We start from the raw sequence: 20,918 nt of genomic DNA on the forward strand, positions 1-20,918 counted from the left end.
TGACTCTGTGCAGCGAAAGGTGTTGCAAAATGTGTGGCTTCTGGCCAGTCCCATCAACCCATCCTTTGTTTGCATTTAACAATCTCAATGCACAGCCTTTTATTGTCTGCTGTGAGGGTGAGACGGATGGTCTCACAGGTTTATACTGCATATTCGGGCATCAGGGTTCGGAAACTGTCAAGGCCTGTGGCCAGTCCCTGAACCCCACCCTCTTTGGCTATTCAGCTCAAATTACAGGCAGACTTTGGCCATGTATAGCAGGGGGGTTCTGCAGACCTGGCAGTCCCTCTTCTGTCTCTGAGGCTTGCCCCGGTGTAGATATGCTGGGTTGACTAGAGCCTGGTGGTACCGCCTTTGGGTGTGCCAGGCGGCGGGAACTAGCACCACTTCAGCCAACTGGCCCCACTAGACTATGAAGCTTGCACACAGTGATGATGTATAGGTTGGTGGGACTAGTACCTTCGCATCCAGGCCCCATCAGTCTCTGAAACTTGCAACCGGTGGTGATGTACTTGGCAGGGAGTATTAGTACTTCTGCATCTGGGCCCCCTGAGTTCGTCAAGCTTGCATTCAGCGGTGGTATACGGAGTGAGAATACTACCACTCCAGCAGTCAGGCCCCTTGAGCAAGTGATGCTTTAAACCCGTGCTGGTGTACTAGGTGGGCATCTCCTCACCCGGGTCCCTAATGTCCATAAAGCTTGCACCTCATAGTGGTGTACTGGGTGGCCAGTACTGGCCACATTGCAGTTAGCCCACTTATAGCTGTCAACCTTCCACCTGTTGGTGGTATACTTGGCATACGGAACTGGATACTGAGCAGCTGGGCCCCTCTTGCCCATAAAGCTTGGATTATTGCCTTCAGAGCCTGGCACCTTAAGGACACCCAATTGTAGTGCAGAGGGCATGCAGTACCAGTAAAATCGATTACCAATACATAATTTATAATCAATAATCAATAAGAATAACTCAGAGAAATAAGAGGCAAAATCCGGGATATTGAGGTTAACTCAAAAGGGTTTTATTCCTGTAAAAGGAATTGGGTTATTGGCTCGAGCCAAGGTGGCATACCATTCCGTCACCACATAAGTTCGGGAAGGGGCAGACAGACAACATATTGTTTACAGAAGTACATATATATAGTCAATGCATTACAATGTATGAGCATGTTGTAGGCGTAACAGCTGGAAAAGAAGAGATAAAACATGGAAACGTCATGAAAAAGGTGTTACAATGGGCGTGCATGAAGGCGTGTACTAGAAACGTAATTTATCATGAGGTCACAAGTAGGTGGATCCATAAGAGAATCCTGCAATGTCAGCAGAAATATATGGCAGAGATGCGCGCGGGGGGTTCTGCAGACCTGGCAGTCCCTCTTCTGTCTCTGAGGCTTGCCCCGGTGTAGATATGCTGGGTTGACTAGAGCCTGGTGGTACCGCCTTTGGGTGTGCCAGGCGGCGGGAACTAGCACCACTTCAGCCAACTGGCCCCACTAGACTATGAAGCTTGCACACAGTGATGATGTATAGGTTGGTGGGACTAGTACCTTCGCATCCAGGCCCCATCAGTCTCTGAAACTTGCAACCGGTGGTGATGTACTTGGCAGGGAGTATTAGTACTTCTGCATCTGGGCCCCCTGAGTTCGTCAAGCTTGCATTCAGCGGTGGTATACGGAGTGAGAATACTACCACTCCAGCAGTCAGGCCCCTTGAGCAAGTGATGCTTTAAACCCGTGCTGGTGTACTAGGTGGGCATCTCCTCACCCGGGTCCCTAATGTCCATAAAGCTTGCACCTCATAGTGGTGTACTGGGTGGCCAGTACTGGCCACATTGCAGTTAGCCCACTTATAGCTGTCAACCTTCCACCTGTTGGTGGTATACTTGGCATACGGAACTGGATACTGAGCAGCTGGGCCCCTCTTGCCCATAAAGCTTGGATTATTGCCTTCAGAGCCTGGCACCTTAAGGACACCCAATTGTAGTGCAGAGGGCATGCAGTACCAGTAAAATCGATTACCAATACATAATTTATAATCAATAATCAATAAGAATAACTCAGAGAAATAAGAGGCAAAATCCGGGATATTGAGGTTAACTCAAAAGGGTTTTATTCCTGTAAAAGGAATTGGGTTATTGGCTCGAGCCAAGGTGGCATACCATTCCGTCACCACATAAGTTCGGGAAGGGGCAGACAGACAACATATTGTTTACAGAAGTACATATATATAGTCAATGCATTACAATGTATGAGCATGTTGTAGGCGTAACAGCTGGAAAAGAAGAGATAAAACATGGAAACGTCATGAAAAAGGTGTTACAATGGGCGTGCATGAAGGCGTGTACTAGAAACGTCATTTATCATGAGGTCACAAGTAGGTGGATCCATAAGAGAATCCTGCAATGTCAGCAGAAATATATGGCAGAGATGCGCGCGCAGCAGCTTGACGTGAGTCTGACGTATAACTGGAGGGCGAAGGGGACTTGACATTTAGCACTACAGGGGTAGACATAAGTCGTGTAAGTGTAGACATAAGTCTAGGATGTCAGATCAACCTAATCCCAAATCATATCTGATATCATATGTTTAAGGAACTGTAATATCTGGAAGGGAAAAGGTCTCTCGGGCGAAGACTACACTATACTGGTTGTGAGTGCGTATACATGTGTTTACGTGTCGGCCTGCTAGGTGAGGGGGCATGGGCCTACCATGGCAACGGAGTCTATGAATTACTTGCACGGAGACAGAAGGACCGGGCCCTCTGCTCCTGCAGCTGGGAGGATGTTTACTTGAGCTGCGAGACAGGAATGTATTTTCGAGGAGTGCAGCAGATAATTCGAAGGTTGAATGCAGTCTTGGCAGGCAGAGGCTAGGCTATGCGCCGGAGCCGCGCAAGGAATAAGGTGGGGGTCACTGGTACAGAGGTAGCCTGGGCTGAGGCCCTCGGAGTCAGGAAGCAGGAGAGAACTCGGAAAAGGCTCAATGGCATAATCTGGGCCTACTTCGCCAGAGCTGAAAAACGTGCAAAGTGCACCACAAAAAGACGGTGGCACGGCATATATAGGAACTGAATATTCAATCCGTTCATGGCGGATCTGAAAGAGGACATGTTAAAGATGGAGGCAAATGTATTTGCGTCTTCGTAACTGGCACAGGAGGGAAATTACATGCACTGTAAGCTAGTACATGGAGACGGTGGGGTACTCGCTGGGGAACACTACTCGATCAAAAATTATATTTCCTCATTCCCTCCTTGTTCCCCACGGACCCTTCATGATATATCGATTCTCATTAATTGATCAACTTGTTCACTTAACATCATTTGCTCTTCTTTTACGCGCTTTGAATGGGAACTTGGATACGGGACACATGAAGTGGCACACAGGCCGCAAATCGCCGGACCACATTGGAGACACAGGCAACAACTAAATACTACGAGAAAGCCAATACCTAGGAGGGATAGGATCTTCCACCCCCAGGCTGACAACGTTGTCCAGAACCAACCGGACCAAGTCCAGGTGCCTGGAGTCTGATGAATTAAACTTGCAATTTTATGTAGACGTGTAATAGCTTTATACACGGTTGGCGCGTTATTAGGAATGAAAATACAGCAGCTTGACCCGATGACCTTACAAGCTCCGCCCCTATCTGCCAAGATGACGTCAATAACAAGACGGTTTTGAAGAACAACAACCCGCATAGCGGACTGTTCCTCCGTTAAGTTACCTAGAGCTGAAGTGGTCTCAAGTACCACTGCTTCGAGGGTTCTGGTTAATCTACGAATTAGTTTACTATTTGAAACAGTACCTAGGTAGGGGAAGAAACCTTGTAGATTTTCCCTTCGTCATCCATCCCTGATCTGTTTGGACCCCTCCTAGTTTAGTCCATTCCTTAATTTCATCTGATGTTGCATGTGACTGTATGTCGATCACATCATGTGCGGGATCCCTAACTGTCATACAATGCGATGGTACCACTATTTGTGTCTGGTCAGTTACATGAGTTCGGTTCTGAGCAGTTTGCTTTGCTGTTCGATCTGCCAGGTCGTTACCCTGGGAAATGGTGTCAGTAACCTTGGTATGTGCCTTACATTTCATGATAGAGATTGCAGTGGGTAGATGTATCGCGTCTAATAAAGCTTGAATGAGGGGACCGTGTTGGATGTTGGCACCGTGAGAAGTTAAGTAACCTCTCTCTCGCCAAAGGACTCCAAAGTCGTGTACGACTCCGAATGCATAACGTGAATCAGTATATATGTTGACTCTCTTATTTTTGGCTTGAATACATGCTTGTGTCAGAGCAATGAGCTCTGCTGCTTGAGCTGACAAAGTGTCAATACAACTGGTTTCAATGACTTCCGTGTCTGTCGTGACAGCGTAAGCTGCCACTAATTCACCTGTCCTTGTTCTCATACATGAACCATCCACATACAGTGTCAGGTCTGGATCCGGTAACGGAACATCTGTCAAGTCTTGTCTAGGCTTTGTTGTGATAGTGATAACTTCAATGCAATCATGTGCCAATGGATCTACTCCATTTACTGGTAATAATGTGGCAGGATTCAATGTGCTGCAGCGTCTGATTTCAATATGAGGTTGAAACAATGTCAGTTCGTAACCTGTCAATCTTGCTATAGTCAGATGTTGGGTCTGAGTGCGATTTAAAAGAACCTCTACAGAATGTGGAACCTGTACTGTCAATGGGTGTCCTAACACAATAGAATCACTCTGTCTGATTGCTAAAGCTGTTGCTGCAACTGATTTCAAACATGCTGGAAGGGCCTGGGCTACTGGGTCTAATGTGCTAGAAAAATAAGCACAAGGCTTGTGTGAACCTGCTTGTTCCTGAGTGAGGACTGACAAGGCAGTGCCTTCACGTTCTGTGACAAAAAGTGTAAAAGGCTTACTGTAACATGGTGTTGCTAAAACAGGTGCTTGACATAAGGCTTTCTTCAAGTCTTCAAAAGTTTGTGTATGTTCCTGAGTCCAAGGGAGGACGGACGAAGTCGCTGCCTCCTGTGTCGTTAACTGAATGAGTGGCTTTGCTAGAAATGCATATTGGGGAATCCATTGTCTACAGTATGAAGTGAGGCCTATGAAAGCCCGCACTTCCTTTTGTGTTCTGGGTGGTGACATGTTTACGATTAACTGAATGCGATCGGGTGTGAGCTGTCTCCCCACTTTGGACAGCAAGTGACCCAGGTACACAACTTGCTGAACACAGAATTGTAGCTTCGAAGGAGACACCTTGTGTCCTTTGTCGGCCAGGAAGTTCAGAACAGTCAGAGAAGCAGTTTCACATTCGGGTTCGCTTCGAGCGGTGATCAGCAGATCATCGACATACTGAAGCAGAGCAGTGTGTACCGGCATGTGGATGCTATCGAGTTGTTTTTTCAGTGCTTGACTATAGATGCTGGGGCTTTCTGTGAACCCTTGAGGTGCACGGGCAATTTTGAAAGATCGTCCATTTAAACTGAATCCGAACAAATATTGGCTTTCCGGATCAATAGGAACACTGAAGAAGGCGTTCTTGAGGTCAATTACAGTGAAGAACGTCGCTTCTGAGTCAATAGCAGTTAGTAATGAAGAGATATCTGGGACCACAGGGTATTGTGGTACAATGCATTTATTCAATTCGCGTAGATCAATAACTAATCGATAAACAGGTGGAGCATTTGGGTCAGTACGTTTAAGAACAGGAATGATAGGAGAATTACACACGTTGGAGTCAGTTTCCACAACCACTCCTTGTGCAATCAGCTCGTCAATGATTCTCAGTAAAGCCACTACAGCATCTGGGGGTAACTTGTATTGTCGAATTCGTGGTAATACCACTCCTGCTTTGAGTGTGACTCGATACGGGGTAATGTGCATACAACCTACATCAGTGGGGCCCTGCGCCCACAAGTGCGCAGGGACGTTCTGTAACCGGGGATCCATATCTCTCGATACATAATGGCCTTTGAAATCTCGCAAGAATAATCGTACTCCTTCAGGAGAACAACAAATAATAGCTCCTAGAGCTTTCAGTGTTTTTATGCCTAACAGGTTTTCTGGACATGATTTCGTGAGTAATAGATCTGTAGTCCGTGTCAGGGGACCTACTGCAAGAGGGAGGGGTTGTGATACTTCGTTAATAATGGGTTTTCCTGAAAATCCAAGGGACACGTTCTGGGAGCCTGAGAGGGGTGCCCCTGGTACTTCGTTATGGCTTATCGTGGTTCTGCTTGCCCCTGTATCAATGAGGAACTTTCTGTCTTTCCCTAATACCTGACTATGTACGTAGGGACCATTCTGATCTACAGGAACTTCAATAAGAGGCAAGCGGAATTCCCTCTCTAGGCTGTTTCATGTGTATCGCTGGTAATCAGGGTAATCGTTCTGTGCATACTGATACATTTGCTGTGTTGTGTTTTGTGTTGCGGTAATGGGCTGTTGCTGGGGTATCGCTACGGTCTGTGTGGAGGCAGGCATGGGTGCAATATGTTGTATATTCTGCGGTACCTGTTGTGAAGTCTGGTCTTGTCTAGGAGGACGCGGTCTCTCTTTAGTCTTACCCGTGGCGATATTATGTTTCAAAACTGCACAATCGTTTATATAATGACCTGGCTGTTTGCAATAATTACATACACCCTTTACAGGAACTGTTGGATTCCCGGGATGGGTCGCACCCTTTTTCTGACCGTCGGCAGGAACCGACTGAGCAACTAACATTTTCATTTTTGTGTCTTTCATACGTCTTTGTTCATGTTCTTGTTCTTCTCTAAGTCTATTCTGGTGGTACTGTAACATTTGTAACATTTGTGCAGGGGTGTTAGCTTGCCAAGTGCTTTCTACTTTCAATACTCTATTCTTAACTTGGGGTAAGGAATTCTCGACTAGTTTTGTTACAAAAAGATGTGGATATGACTCGCTACTTGCTTTCAAACCGCTATTAATACCAAAACATTTCTCAAATCGTGTATAAAAATCACTAGTATCTTCATCGGGTTTCTGTTTACATGCTGAAATTGCACCCCAATCCTCCTTTTTCGTACTCAATAAGCGTGGCAACACTTGTACTAATAAACCTGGCAACGCTTTAACTTTATCTCCAAGCCCTAGGCCTGGAACTCGAGTATCCTCTTCATTTTGTAATCCAGCCCAATCAATCTTTGCATTTCCCACCTCCCACTCTTTTTCCTTAAGTTTCTCGTATATGCCTGGAGGTAGTAGTACTTTCAGTATTTTCATAAGATCAGGATAAGTGTAATCGCCCATTAATAACATGTCTTTTATTTCACGGTGAAAACCTGCAGGGTCTTTATCATGACTAGGTACTAGTTTCTTCATCTCTAACAATTCAATTTTAGTTATAGGTGTATACACAAACACGCGTCTAAGCGTGTTGTCTGCGTTCTGTACGGGGTGCACTTCTCGCAACGGATTCTGTCTATCCATGTAATACATGGTCCTTCGTTCCATAACGGGTGCTGAGTTGATCTGTGGACATAAGAACGCACTATACTTGTGACGGTGTTCTAGAATTACTTTAATCAGGTCAGTACTTAGACCTTTCCATCTGTTCGTGACCAGTTCAATTAGTATATCAGGCAGAGGGCCTGGATCAGAATGCTGGCTTTTATATAATAAGAGCAGATGTTGTATCATGTACATACCAGCTAAACGCTGTTCACTCGGTGTCAAGTTCAAGAACGTATGTGCTAGCGCATCATCACCATATTTCTCAGAGCTGTCAGCCCATTGCACGGCTGACCTGGCTAATTCTTGTTCATCCATGGAATCGAGTACATGGTACCCCATGCGCTCTTGAAGTACTCTGTCAGTAGCTTGGAATAAGTGTTCGGGTGTTCTAGGATTACACATGGCTTCCTGATATATCCTTTTACTTTCCGGGCGCACTGGGCGCATTGAATTATTAAATGGTCTTCCTTTACCTACGTAAGCCACCATTTCTCTAGCTGGCATCTGGGTTTGTTCTGATGTCTCGGCTTCCTCCTCCGCCTCCTCCTCTGAGGATTCCTGTTTGTCTGAATCTATTTCCGGTACAGGCTGCCTTTTCTCATGCATCTTAATTATTGACTTTCTGATTCTTCGGTACATATTATCTATACAGGCATCTTTGTCATGCTGTCCATCCGCTATATGCTGACCCCATTTATGGAGTGCTTTTACATCCTCCGGGTTCATACCCGGCCTATCCACTTCTCTAATAAAGCAGTTTATAAGAAACCGCAATAACTTGCCTTTAGTATCCACTTTCTGATAGGCCATGGCCTCTTTAATACTTTCAGGCCCTACTCCTGTCTGAACAAACGTATATATTCGATCTAAGTGATCTGTCATTCCAGGTAACGTCATCAGGAAGTTCGTGACTCGCCGTAAACGTACTGATGCGAGTAACATTCTCTCGTCACTCTTTTTACCAGGTACTGGATCATATCTACAGTCTGCAAGGCGATCTCCATAAATTGTAATGTCTGTTCTAGGTGTACGCTGTTGCGCTATTTCTCTAAAGCTCAGACGTTGGGCTTGTGGCGGAGTCTGGAAACCTGTCCCTCCGGACGCGCCTCCTGAGGCACCGGCTCCGAAAGGGTTAGTCGGGTTCGTATCAAGGGAAGTAGGAGGAGGTGGAAGAGGAGGAGGAGGGATCCGGGGAGGAGTAGCCTGTCGGGGAGGAAGAGCATAATTGTCCTGACCGTCCTGACCGTCAGGTGCAGGCACTGGTGGCAATGCGGTATTAACATATGTGGGAGCCACATCGTCTAAATAGGAAGAAAGGAAAATGTCCTTTGCTGTCCTCTGGTGTGTTTTAGTCGGGAGCAATGGGGGTGGTAGGTCCTTCGGTACTTCTGGAGAGGCCTTAGGCAGGCCTTTTGACAAGATAGGGTACATGCCATTCATAAGTGTATTTCGCTGTCTGTCTACTTGTTCTAATTTTACTCTGATACCTTCCTCAACTAATGCGTTTTCTTGGGCCTTGTCAGGCTCCTCCTTATTCTTTTCTTCTAGTCTGTGAGCTTTTTCTGTGCGCCTATGCGACTCTTTACGCCATAACTCGATGGCGTCTTTCTGTGACTGTCTGGCTTTCTTTTTCCATAATGCTTCTTCTACTCTCATGATGCAATCTGCATCCCATGTCCCTGCAGCGGGCCATCTCTGATTCTCTGACAAATCTTTAGTGTAGTCTACCCATAAGTCGAGAAATAAAACAGCATCTAGGCCGTGTTTATGGTACATAAAGTACCCTGGAGTGTCCCTAGGTGGAATGGGAACAGCTTCTTCTAGAACCCCTTTACGGGTTTTTATTTGTCTTAGTTTGGAAAACAACGGCATTCTGAAATCTGGCTACTTGGTTCTTACTTCAGATATGAACATGAACACATAAGACACGTTTAAGCACAATAATGAAGATCGAACATTCACTCATACCACGACATTTGAATGACACATCAAAACATTTCAAAAACAAACCACATTAATTACAATGACAAACCTACCAACCTAGTGCAACTGGATGTACCGCTAAACGGCACAGATACACCTTTTACAGGTGCAAACTAGATATACTGCTATACAGTACAGATACACTGCTGAACAGTGCAGAACAGGCTCGTGTACCCGAACCCGTCTTGACCGGCACAAACTAATGCGCACGTCAGGATGCGTCCCTAGCAACGGTACTCACCAGGAAGCACGGAAACAGAAGGCCTCGGAAACCCTGGACTGGACTGGGCTCGGACTGGATTCGGACTCGACGCAGATACTTCGGAATCTGGTGGGCCTCGGTATACCACGGATCTTGCTCTCTCAGCTAGGCTCAGGTCGGGATCCTCCGCACTCCTCACCGCCTCGTCTGGGTGTCGATCGCAGCCTCAGTCACCTCCGTTGGCCTGAGGGAGATACAGGAAATCCTGCGGGTACGCGTAATTGTCCGTCCGGCTGTGGCAGGGGGCTAGGCCTGCAACGCACCTCCGGCGCGTGGGGTGGGGGAGGGGTCCCTGTTCGGGCGCCAAAACTGTGGTAAAATCGATTACCAATACATAATTTATAATCAATAATCAATAAGAATAACTCAGAGAAATAAGAGGCAAAATCCGGGATATTGAGGTTAACTCAAAAGGGTTTTATTCCTGTAAAAGGAATTGGGTTATTGGCTCGAGCCAAGGTGGCATACCATTCCGTCACCACATAAGTTCGGGAAGGGGCAGACAGACAACATATTGTTTACAGAAGTACATATATATAGTCAATGCATTACAATGTATGAGCATGTTGTAGGCGTAACAGCTGGAAAAGAAGAGATAAAACATGGAAACGTCATGAAAAAGGTGTTACAATGGGCGTGCATGAAGGCGTGTACTAGAAACGTCATTTATCATGAGGTCACAAGTAGGTGGATCCATAAGAGAATCCTGCAATGTCAGCAGAAATATATGGCAGAGATGCGCGCGCAGCAGCTTGACGTGAGTCTGACGTATAACTGGAGGGCGAAGGGGACTTGACATTTAGCACTACAGGGGTAGACATAAGTCGTGTAAGTGTAGACATAAGTAGAGGATGTCAGATCAACCTAATCCCAAATCATATCTGATATCATATGTTTAAGGAACTGTAATATCTGGAAGGGAAAAGGTCTCTCGGGCGAAGACTACACTATACTGGTTGTGAGTGCGTATACATGTGTTTACGTGTCGGCCTGCTAGGTGAGGGGGCATGGGCCTACCATGGCAACGGAGTCTATGAATTACTTGCACGGAGACAGAAGGACCGGGCCCTCTGCTCCTGCAGCTGGGAGGATGTTTACTTGAGCTGCGAGACAGGAATGTATTTTCGAGGAGTGCAGCAGATAATTCGAAGGTTGAATGCAGTCTTGGCAGGCAGAGGCTAGGCTATGCGCCGGAGCCGCGCAAGGAATAAGGTGGGGGTCACTGGTACAGAGGTAGCCTGGGCTGAGGCCCTCGGAGTCAGGAAGCAGGAGAGAACTCGGAAAAGGCTCAATGGCATAATCTGGGCCTACTTCGCCAGAGCTGAAAAACGTGCAAAGTGCACCACAAAAAGACGGTGGCACGGCATATATAGGAACTGAATATTCAATCCGTTCATGGCGGATCTGAAAGAGGACATGTTAAAGATGGACGCAAATGTATTTGCGTCTTCGTAACTGGCACAGGAGGGAAATTACATGCACTGTAAGCTAGTACATGGAGACGGTGGGGTACTCGCTGGGGAACACTACTCGATCAAAAATTATATTTCCTCACTACAGCTGGTTCCTTTAACCCCTCCCACGCTGGTGACGGAACCGCTCAGTCACGAGCCTCGGGTGGACTGTGCTGGTGACGGAGTGGTTCCGTCACGGCCTGCTCGGAACGCCTGCGCGGTAGCGATTTTGTGCCTGCGCGGCGCGTTCTATTGATATTGAGCGGGCGGGGCCGTGACGGAACTGCTCCGTCACAAGCGAAGCCCACCCGAGGCTCGTGACGGAGCGGTTCTGTCACCAGCGTGGGAGCGCCGCACGGCCCCGCCCCTAGCGCTGCTGCGGAATTGCCGCCGCAGCGAAAGGGTTAAGCCAGTGAAACTAGCATCTGATGATTGTGTACAAGGCAGATGTTACTAGCTCCTTCCTAGTTGGGCCCCTTGAGTCTGTGACATGACACCTAATGGTGGTGTAACAGGTAGGAGTTAATAGCCCATCTGCAGTCAGGCCCTTGAAGTCCATGAAGTATGCAAAAAGTGATTGATAAAATGTTAGAATCAATCTCAGCCATTGGAAATTACTTGGGTTGTACCCCCATCTATCGTTATTTTGCACACCATGCCACATAAATTATAAGAAAATCATTGTTGACTCTGCTACAATCAGAACAGTCAAGCTCAAACTGTCAAGCCAGGTCTTGTCTGAAGCTGTACACCAGCAACCCAGGACCAGTTTTGCCCTTGTTATGTGATCATCAGCTGGGTATAGCTTGGTTCTAGTGACACAGTGTGCACGAGACCTACGTCTGGACATACTGTCCCACTGAGGCCGACATACTAAAGTATACAAAACGTGATGGATGGAATGCTTGAATTAATCCCAGTCACTGGTACTTACTCGGGCCGCATCCGAGGTATTTTGCAATTGATGCCATTTCAGTGAGGATACAGCTTTATACAAATCAGTCTTGACCCCGCTCTACTGGGAACAGTCCAGCCCGAGCTGCCATGCAAGGTCCTCCCTGAATTAGAATACAAGCAACCAAGAACCAATTTTTTTCAGTTTCAAAAACCTTTATTCATTTAAAACAGCAGGTTTCATGTTACCCCAACATTGTTTAAGGTGGCCTGACATTTGACCAGGTGAAAACAGCACACAGTGCCAAGTCCTACATCAGGTTTACATCTAGATGCTATTGTATTCGGAATGTAAAATAAACTTAACATTAACACTCATGGGATAACATTGAATTAGTAAACAAAGAAACAAATAAATAAAATAATGTATGTCTTTCAGAAACTTAAAATCAGGAAACATCTATCACTGTAGTGATACCAACACCATTCTGAATATGTGTTCACCTTGCCCTTATTTAATATGTTTTGCACATATAATCTTGTACCACAGAACATGGTAGTGCATAAATGACTTTGGGGGGAAGAATCAATAAATGTTTGGCTCTGAATATAGCATCTTTCAAGCAATTCACAATAGCCCAAACATTTTAGCATGGAGAGCTGGATTTGATCAGACCAAAAACCACAACCTCCTTGAAAAAGATGACATCTGTATTTAGGGATTATAGCCATACCCCTGCCAAAGCCCATACTTTCTGTGCTGTAGGGCAGTACCAAAGAAGGTGGTCACAAGATTCCTCTGAGAGACATCCCTTCCTGACAAAAAAAGGGGGTCTAGAAATTCTTCTCTGATATAAAAGAGACAGAAAGGCAGGCACCCATGTACCATGGGTACCCATGTACTATGGACAATGCCAGGTCATGATGGATATTTAACAGGTACCGCACATTTCCCCAGAATGCTTTTGAAGTCGGATCTGAAAAGTCACTGTATACGTGTAAGAAATGGTGTTGTTGATTGACTGGGGTGTCAGCACTGGTCAAGCAGCAACCACAATCCTGGTCATGGTAAGGCACAAGAAAACCCCAAATTTACCTGTGCTCAACCCTCTCGCAGCTTGGCACAGAGTCAAGTTTAACTTAGAGGCAAGGTGTAAAGTATTTGTATTACAATTCAACAGTAACACAGTGAAAACACACCATAAAAGAGTGTGCAACCCTAATAAAACAATTAAGTGATTGTTAATAAATATAACAAGACTAAAACGACAAAAATCCAATTAGTAGAACTGGAGATATCAAATTTTACAGTTTTTAGAGAAAGTAGACCCAAAATTCACAAAGTGCCAACTGTGGAAATCTGGTTGCACCAGAACTGGACTATCACAAGTTGAGGCTGACCACGATGGATCGTGTGCCTATCACACAGACCCAGTTATGCCCACTGAACAAAGTACCCTAATTCCTGGTTGCGGAGCGTTGTGATGGTCCATGTCAAGAATGCGGCCCATAGCAGAAACAACGTGTTGGTTCCAAGATGCAATAAGGGTGCTGTGCAAGGTTCTGTTGCATTGTTGTCTTAGTTCCCGTTGACAGGGCTTGTGATACGAAGTCCGGCATTGAGGACGCAGCAGTCGGGCGATGTGTTGGTTCTGAAGAGCTGCAAAGCACAGCAGCCCTTCATCCTGGCTGAGTAACCACAGGTCCACAAGTCTGCTGAAGTAGTGGTGTCTGAGGTCCAGTATTTATACATAGTTGTGGCTTTGAAGTGGGGGAGAAGCTTTTTTTTAATTGGGTTTTATTAAACATATGCAGTGTAATGTAATGTAAATGCAGACTTGTATAGCACAGCTATCACTCTGAGGAGTATCTTGGTGCTAAATAAGGAAACCAGAAGAGGTGGAAAAAGCCGGTATGCTGCTCATGGCGCATGGAACTGGGGAATTCAAATCAGAGTTTTGCACAGTATGTCTGGAGCAGTATAAATCCAGGTTTTGAGGGCCTTCCTGAATACCGACTCAGAAGCAATATGGCGGAGCTGAGGAGGCAATTGATTCCAGGCCTTTGACCCCAAAACTGCCAGTGATTTTCCACCCCTAGACACCAATCTAAGGTTGGAATAGTCAGCAGGTTTGCATTGGAAGATCTAAGGCTACGAGAGGGAGCATAGCGCTTAAAACCAGTTTGAAGGTATTGTGGTCCATGTCCATGAAAGGCCCTAAAAGTAATAATAAGGACCTTGAACAATACATGTTTGTGAACTGGCAGCCAATGCAAGGTGTCTAGTGCAGCAGAGGCGGAAGATTTCCTAGGCCATTTTAGTACCAGCCTGGCAGCTGCATGCTGGACCATCTGAAGCCTATGCATGACTGATTTGTTGACTCCTGCATACAGGCTATTGCAGTAGTCCAATCTGAATGTAATGAGTACAACAACAACAGTGTGCCTAGCTGAAAAGGGGAGTAGGTCAAAGAATTTCTTCAGATTTTTATAATATGAAAACATGTGCCTGGAACTGCCAAGGATTGTTGCTTAAAAACTTTATTCCGAAGTTTCTAGCTGCGTTTATTGTATTAGGAGGAGGGGTGGCATTTTCTGGCCACCAAGATTTAGGCACGAAAAGGTTTTGTTTGCCAAATGGCAGAATCTCTGTTTTTTCCGAGTTACACCTCAGATGGTTGTCATTCATCCATGTGAAGGTAGCTGAGAGGCACTTTCTGAGGTTTTCTTCCATCTCAGTAGTGTTATTGTCAAGAACCAGAATAAGCTGAGTATCTTCCACATATGAACTGGTATTGATCTTATAGGACAATATTAGCTTAATCGAGGGGACATATAAACATTGAAGAGGGTTGGGCTCAGGCTCGATCTCTGAGGGACCCCTGATTTCAGTGCTTTTTCTTCTGAATTATATTGTCCCAGAGTGATCACTTGGCGTCGATCTTGTAGAAAGTTCTTGATCCATTCTAGAACATTACCCGATATGCCAAATGATGCAAGACGGTCTAAAAGAATGATATGTGAGACCGTGTCGAAAGCCGCTGACAAGTCGAATAGGACCAAGACGGCATTCTTACCCTGATCCAGGGCTGCTCGCAGTGTATCATCAGTATACAAAAGGGCGGAGTCTTTTGAGAGTTGAGCTCTGAAGCCTGACTGATTCGGGTGCCACACATTTGTTTCCTCTAGGAATGTGGTCAGTTGTTTATTGACAAACTTTTCAGTTAGATTACACACGGTAGGAAGAAGCCAAATGAGTCGCAGGTTAGAGAGAGTCGTAGGATCAGCCAGTTGCTTTTTCTGAAGGGGTTTTACCGCCACAAGTTTTCATTCGGATGGAACTTTGGCTGTGAGAAGCGAGGAATTTATAATATTGTTGATGGTAGGGTTTACAACATGAATAAGAACGTGTAGTAGATTGAGGGGACAAGGATCGAACGGGGAACCAGATTTGATGGATAAAATAGCCCCACGAGATTCCTCTGGCTGGAAGGTTTTCATACAGGTAGTGTCTGTGTCAGGAATATGTTTTTTATATATAATAGGAGTAGGAAAGTCCTTTATACGTGTCAGGACTTTTCAGTGTACAATCCTTTAGCAATAAACATGAAAAAATTGCATATTGTGCAAACCAAAAGGTGGCTAAATCAGCAGTGTCAATCGGATACAGTATATCAGTGCTTCACATAAATAAATGAGATATCAGTTGAAATAATGCAACAATCACATGCTCAATTGTCCGTATTTTGTGGGGGCTCAGCTTGCTCAAGTAGGGGGAGAAGCTTCTAGAGCTTTACCTTTGATGTCCCGTAGCATCCTGCCTTCCCTGCCTTTGCCTAAGACTACCTACAGGTGTCATGCAGCCCTTTCGTTTGAAGACATGACACAGCCTATGAGATGTAAGTGAGGCTGGGCCCAGCTCCTCCCTCCCATCCTGCGAGTGATGATGCATCCAGTCACACCTAAGCTCCCATTGTGTGTGTCTGTCTAGAAGAAATACACAATGCCCCACTGCCAACTACACCCAGTCATGTGACAATAGACCGGCTGTAGGCACCAAATGGATAAGGCAAGAAAATGTCAACATAGTAAAAGTGGCATTTTTGGAATGGCAATGTAAAATCCGACTACACCATAAGTTAGGAATTTACTTTGTGAATTCAGAGACACCAAACTTGAACTGGTTATTTCTTCCCTTTCCGAATTTTTCTTATAAAAGGTAATCCATCAGCTCCAATGTCATTCTATGGGAGAGATAGGCCTTGCAGTAGTGAAAAACGAATTTAAGAGACCATGTTAAAATTAAAAGTACATGTCCTACCTTTTAAATAAATTGTACTCTGCCCTCTGGGCTGCTCAGAGCCTACGCAAGGGGTGACCTACATGTATTAAAAAGGTCTGGCAAAAGGTTTATTTTGCTAGCCCAAAATTGCAGTTAGAACTGCACACACAGGTTCTGCAATGGCAGGCCTGAGACCTGTTTGAAGGTCTACTTAAGTGGGTGGCACAACCAGTGCTGTAGGCCCATTAGGAACATTTTATTCAAAGGCCCTAGGTACATGTAGTACCACTTTAGTAGGGACTTATAAGTAAGTTTAAATATGTCAGTTGGGGATAAGCCTATATTACCATTTTTAGAGGAGAGAGAGCACAAGCACTTTGGCACTGGTTTGCAGTGGTAAGGTGATCAGATTCCTAAGGTCAGCAAAAACAAGGCTAGGAAAAATGGAGGATGAAGTCATAATCAGGGGGAACACCACCCTAAGGCTGACAGGTAGACACACTGACTGGTAGCTGTAGCTGTTCCCCAGTGACTGCTTTTTGAATAAGCTTGGACGAAATAAGGCCCAAAGGAATCCCTTTTAAATGGTGCTTCTTATTGAACTTCCTCGCGTAAAAATAAGCAAAAGGACAGGATTCTGAAAGAACCACCCTGTTAGACATTGCTATGTCCCATGCTCTGCATACCAGAAAATCCAACCAAAAACTGGCAAAAAGGACCAGTTCCTTTCTTCCTTGTCTTTACAAATGCTCCCTTTTATCATGTTGGAAATAAACTTGGATTGTATTCTGAGGCCAATGTTTGGAGCATTCTTGCCACCCAAAACCACAGATTTAAACATGGAAACCCTAGCCACTTGCCCTTGCTTCCCTCCTCAAATTAATAAAAAAAAACACCTTTGCATTAGTATCAGGCAGTTTTGGGGGATTGGCAAAAACAAGAGCAACATAAAGAAGGCTTGACAGAAGTTTTGTCTTTGCATCAAGAATTTTACTAGTCATAGTGAGTGACCACAGCACCGAGACTGCTCTCCTCACAGCTACAAACAATATCCTGACCCTCCTTGACTAAGACGAAATTGCTGTCCTCATCCTCCTAGACCTCTCGGCCACATTTGACACAACAACAAAGTCCTAGAATGGATCCACTCCATTCTCAACAGCTGAACACAGAGAGTCAGACTTCCACCATTCTGCTCTGATTCTCTTCCTCAAAGACAAACCCACTGCTGCCAAGAGCAACTTCCACAACGGGATGAAGGCAGTTGCCATCTGTATGAAGGACAGCTGCCTCAAGCTCTACTCAGACAAGACCGAAGTTCTCATCCTGGGCTCCACCCTCCACTTGTAGCGCTCCAAACCATCCCGCACACACACATTCACGGACCACTCACAAAACATTTGCATCATCTTGGACTCCTCGCTCTCAATGATCTGCTAAATCGACGCCATCTCATCCTCCTACTTCCACATTCTCCACCTGCTTCAGAAGATTTTCAAGTGAATCCCCACCAAGTCCAGGAAAACGGTCACCCATGTGCTAGTGATCCAGCGCAGCTCTATAACAACCTTTATCCCTCACTCCACTTAATCCAGATGCAACCGCTATTTACTCAGCGGTGGGGCCCAGAGCACCCCGAGGCACACACGCACATACACATTACATCTGAATCAGTGACAAAGAGGCAGAGCTGCTGGCTAGCTGGGTACCTAGGATTTATACTCTATACATTATATACATTGACTTTATTCTATATATGCTAACATGTTATCTGGAAAACCCTACACCAAGGCACTCCACTATTTGGTCAATAGATCATCTAGTAGAAGTTAGTTGATGGAGATTAAGACCAGCTTAATCATAGTTATCCCTATAACATTATCATTTATTTTGTCATGACATTTAATTAAATAAAACCACAACTCGAGTTTGAAATTTAAATTTAGTTTTATCTGTTCATTTAGGAAACCGAATTTTAGTTTTTTAAGACTAGTAAAAATTTAGCCATTTATTTAGTACATGTTAAAAGAAAATGAAATTTAAAAATCATATTACCTAGCTCTGTTATAAAGAAATAACCGAGTTGCACGAGTCTTAATCTGCCTCTCAATTCTTCTCAACGGCTCAAAACAAAATCTATGCATCGGTCTTCTTCATTGCTTCAAAAGTTAAAGTCCAAAGAATATTTAAAAGTCTCTAGCATCATAAAATAGTTCAAACCGACAGCATGTTGTGGTGCAAAATAAATCCAAGGAGCAAGCTTTTTTACTCTTTCCGAACAAGATCTTTTATACCCATTTTTCACTATCTGACTAAAATTGAAACTTTTAGGGTCCACAGTTCATTCTGATTGGTCTATTAGATGGGTGACTATGATCACCTCATCCCATCTCTGTAAGAACAGTATTTCCAAAATGCATAGTCATTCTCGCCCGTTCCCATGAATGTCATCTCCATTTATACTTTGTCATTCAATCCATTTGAAACATAGCCTTCCGTTCCCATGTTCTCGGATGCAAAACAACTCTTGGCATCCTCTTGCACTCCTAGGTCAAGTTGACCTTGACATCGCTTGCTGGATGTACCAGGCACTTCTGCAGATTTTGCCATTTTCTTCTTGGCACATGCGTCGAGTCTCTCTCTTTCAGGCCAACGCTAACACTACAGTCAGCAGCCATTTACAGCGCCCAGGCCACGTAGACCTCAATGAGAACTAGTGCGAAAACAAAGACAGTAAACATTAGGATTTAGAATTATAGTTTTTCTGTTAACCTCCCACCTTTATAATATTCCCTATTAGTAAGGTATCAAGTGGAAGCATAACACATAGCATTGTTTACATACCAAGTGCATTTATTTTTCTTTTTGCCACAAAAGGACATACACATTTCATAAAAGCAAAACAAACATGCTGTTTCCGTATTATAGCACTATTTTAGTATGACTCCTTCACAATTGTTGATAGATTAGTCTTTGCAAATAGCAGTTAATACCCAGGATAATATTGATATCTAAGTGCAATTTTATTGGTTAATTATTCATGCTTCAAACGGTTACATTGATTATTGTTATGCGAGTGTAACTTCACAGGTGGTACACAAAAATGTTTGTCTCACCCCTGCTCCTTCACTAGTCAGCAGCAGACTAGACTACGGCAACACACTCTCTGCCAGCACCACACAAAAACTACTAAAGAAACTGCAGAACATACAGAACGCCTCCTCCATACATCCTGAACATTACCCGCTACAGCCACATAACCAGTGACCTGAGAGACCTCCACTGCCTCCTGATCAACAAAAGAATTACATTCAAGGTCCTCACACATGGATACAAAGCCTTCCACAACTTTTACCTGCATACCTCAACCTCAACCTTTCTTTCCACATAACCCCCTTCCCACAAGACCGTGATTGGAGAAATATCCATCTCCTACCTCGCATAAAAGATCTTGATCTACCTGCCTCTACATCTTCGGAAATCACCATCTCTGCCTCAGTTCTGGAAGGACCTCACTGAACTGCAGATCCACCCCCAACCCCACTCAGCGCCTTGGGACCCTAACAGGTAAGCAGTCGCGCTTTCCAAGAAACCTGGTTGATTGATTGATTGATTGATTGACCCCAAAGTGTGATATTGTAATTGACCTGGGACATACTTTCAGACCAACTTTGCAGACTACCATCCTCAAACAATACCAGGCCAAGAACTTTGATGTGACCTTGCACCACTTTAAGGCCCCAGTCAATGTTGTCTTCTTTCCAAGTTACATACATAATCTCACTCTTTTCCAGGATCATTTGTGATGAGGATGTAAAATACAATCTACTGCAATACCACAAAACCTGTTGGATTGCAGTGTTGTCTGAACAAAAAACAGATATCGCATACATATAGGCAGATGCAGTGACAGAACAATCCATTCCTCCGGGGACAGGAATCCCTTTAATCAACTTATCAGCCCTCATTGTTGCAATATGGGTTTGATGACCAAAACAAACAACAGGATGGACAAAGGGCATCCCTCCCTTACTCTTAACAGAATGGTGAAATGGTTAGTTAATATGTCATTGAACATGACTTTACTGTGACAATCTGAGTACAATAAACTAATCCATGACTTGAATTTAGGACCAAAATTCATGTGCTGTAAATCCTTAAACATAAAAGGGTGGTTCAGCCTATCAAATGGTCTAAATTGAGTGAACACAGTGATAAAAACAGGAATAAACCACAGCCTTTCACATATGATAGCATAGCTCTAAGTGAACATAGATTGTCAGACATTTTGCACCATAGTAACCAGGTTTGTTCTGATCCAATGACTGTGGAAACAATAGTCCTCAATAGAAGGAACATCATCTTAGAAAAGATTTTAACATCTACATTAAGAAGACCGATTGTACGCTAGTTTTTAACATCAGTTCTGCCACCTTTCTTTTTATAGATAATCTATACACATTCCCTCTTAGGGAATTTGGAAGAAAAAGGTAGCATAGAAATCTACAGGTAAACCATGTACACCAGGGGCTCTCCCCTCTGGAAGGCTTTGTATAGCTACTAGACCCAGCAGTTTCGAGCTG

Source organism: Lissotriton vulgaris, chromosome 7 (assembly GCF_964263255.1).
Source record: "Lissotriton vulgaris chromosome 7, aLisVul1.2, whole genome shotgun sequence".
NCBI lineage: Eukaryota > Metazoa > Chordata > Amphibia > Caudata > Salamandridae > Lissotriton > Lissotriton vulgaris.